Source organism: Osmia lignaria, unplaced genomic scaffold, assembly GCF_051020975.1.
Source record: "Osmia lignaria lignaria isolate PbOS001 unplaced genomic scaffold, iyOsmLign1 scaffold0071, whole genome shotgun sequence".
Lineage (NCBI taxonomy): Eukaryota > Metazoa > Arthropoda > Insecta > Hymenoptera > Megachilidae > Osmia > Osmia lignaria.
In genome coordinates, this window is record NW_027478212.1 from 45001 (window position 1) to 47500 (window position 2500).

At 44.1% G+C, this 2500-nt stretch overlaps 2 non-coding genes across 2 annotated transcripts in view; both read left to right on the forward strand.

The window, feature by feature from the left end:
• The first annotated feature begins 472 nt into the window (after nt 1–472).
• LOC143307713 (5.8S ribosomal RNA) lies at nt 473–627 on the forward strand. The gene has a single exon (XR_013064801.1). It is a non-coding gene; the product is annotated as a 5.8S ribosomal RNA (ribosomal RNA).
• A 1734-nt stretch (nt 628–2361) lies between these two features.
• Nucleotides 2362–2500, forward strand: part of LOC143307711 (large subunit ribosomal RNA) — a 4046-nt gene continuing 3907 nt past the window's right edge. Inside the window, exon 1 of the ribosomal RNA XR_013064800.1 lies at nt 2362–2500. This exon is cut by the window's right edge and continues 3907 nt beyond it. This is a non-coding gene — a ribosomal RNA (large subunit ribosomal RNA).

Here is a 2500-nt window from a genome sequence, read left to right on the forward strand (position 1 = left end):
AATCTACGAAACACGCACCGTGGTAAGATTCGTGCGTCCGCCTGATCGATGTGTGTTGTTTACGGACCGGCTGAGAAGCGACGATAGCGAGTCTTTGAAAAACTATGTGTCCATTAGTTAGACCGATCGTCGCCGGCCGTGTGTCTGTTCGAATCTCGCAACCCACGATTCAGCGACAGGACGCGCGCTCGCATTCCTTGTGTGCGTTCGTACTTTTCAAGGTTTTTAAATGTACTTTACGCCCGACCGTCGAGAGGAGCGTGCCACTGGGCGTTTCTCCGACGGTTTCCGTCCTTGGACGCGATCGTGTCGTCAACGATCGAACAAACAAACAAATACGTTGGCGACGCCCGAATTCGCTCTCCCGCACGCGCCGGGTGGGAGAGTGATGTGGGTATCGAATGTGATGCGTGTTAATAATGAAAATAACACTCTAAAGATCTAAAGAGTTTGAAATACAAAATTTTACGATTACCCTGAACGGTGGATCACTTGGCTCGTGGGTCGATGAAGAACGCAGCTAATTGCGCGTCAACGTGTGAACTGCAGGACACATGAACATCGACATTTCGAACGCACATTGCGGTCCACGGATACAATTCCTGGACCACGCCTGGCTGAGGGTCGTTTTCTTAACAAAAGACTGCTTGCGTTTGCTTCTCGAAAAAAGAGTAATTCATTTCTTTCTAAACATCTCGCCGTCGTTCAACGAAAGTAGAACGTTTCGGAGCGGGATTATCGAACGAAATTGAAAGAATGAATGAACGATAAACAAAGAAAGAGTCGCAACGTACGAGCGATAGTTGGGCAGTTCGTCGGCGTTTGTCGTGGAAACGATGTGACGAAAATCGCAACCGATACACTAAATGCAGGCCGTTAAAGGAGAGAAACAAATTTCGAAATATCTCTTCGAACTAGCGCAAGTGCGTCACGGCGCGCGAGTCGTTCGTTAAAATTTATAAACGACCGCCCGTGAAAGCACCGAGTTCTCGGAAGATAATCTATAAAGATTCTCCATCCTGCTGAAAGTTATCGGATCGGCGCGATTGTTCACTTGTAGAAATCCACGCTCCCGACGTTGCCAGAAACGATATTTACGAAAGGTGTGTCAAAAATAAACGAAAGAAGCTCTCCTATAAATTTAGAAAAAGCAAACGAGTGAAATGTTTGAGATGATAATTTGCTGAAATGCAAGCTCGAATAGCCCCAGGGTTTCGAATGATTCCCCGCGCTTTATACATCTCTCTGTTTACAAACGGTGTATAAATGAAAGATCGCTTCAGATGGGTCGTCGCTGTTTGACGCGCGATGCTGTTCCTTTTTTTTTGTCTGTCTGTGCGTTTAGCTTCGCTAAACAAGTTAAATGGTTAAAAAAGCGTCGAAAAAGCGAATACACACGCGACAAGACAAATCTAACGAGTAAAGGAACGCTCCGCTCCAAGATAAAAATGGTTGTTTACAATCAATACAGCGTTTCGGTACCCCTGATCGTAGTCTGAAACTGTGTAACAAAAGAGAGGAAAGCGAATGGTGAAGGAACTTCGAAGCCTCCGTGGCGTGGCTAGAACTTGTGATAAAAGTATGTTTGCAGCAATTATGCATGCTCCCGTTAAAACAGCATTTCAATGTCTCGCATGGCTTAAAGCTCTAGGAGGCTTCAACATTTAGAATACATACGGACTACTTCGTTTGTTAAAGATAAGCGAAGACCGCGCGACCATCGCTCGGTCGTCCAGTCCTCGAAAGTTTTGTTGCGTTCCAAAGAAGAGACAAATGGGGTTTACCCTTGCGCTAAGGGGAGAAGAAGAGAAAAGCAGTTGTTAAATCTAAGAGGTGTGTGGAGTACATCGCGTGTTGGTTAAAATTGTTAAATGAAGTATACGCGAAATGTTCTCTCGCTCTTGCTTTTCCTCTTGCTTCCGTGGCGCTCGAAAAGAAGGGATGATAAATAAAGAAACCTATTCGAAATCTCTTGTGGAACAAAAAATAATACGGACGGACGTTAAAATTGAACCGAGACGAAATGGATCGTCTTGCGAGTTGTCTTCGCTTTGAAATTGTTAAAAATTGATAAAAGCAATACGACGAAGCTGCAGTCCGCAAAATGTTTGAAGCAAAAAGGAAATAACACGAAAATTATGGGAACGTCGTGTCTCAACTTTTTTTTTCCCTCTTGTGCTCGTTTCATCGAACGATAAATACAAACATTTTGAAACGAGAGAGGAGGAAAAATTGAATATGCGAAAGGTTGATTCACGCACAGTTTCTCTACGTGTTTGCTTTTTTGCTTCTTTTCGTTTATTTTTTTTTTTTTTGCATCGAGCATCATTATTCACCTTTCGATGAAACCAAAGAAATTGACGACCTCAGAGTAGGCGAGATTACCCGCTGAATTTAAGCATATTATTAAGCGGAGGAAAAGAAACTAACTAGGATTTCCTTAGTAGCGGCGAGCGAACAGGAATGAGCCCAGCACTGAATCCCGCGGTACACCGCCGCT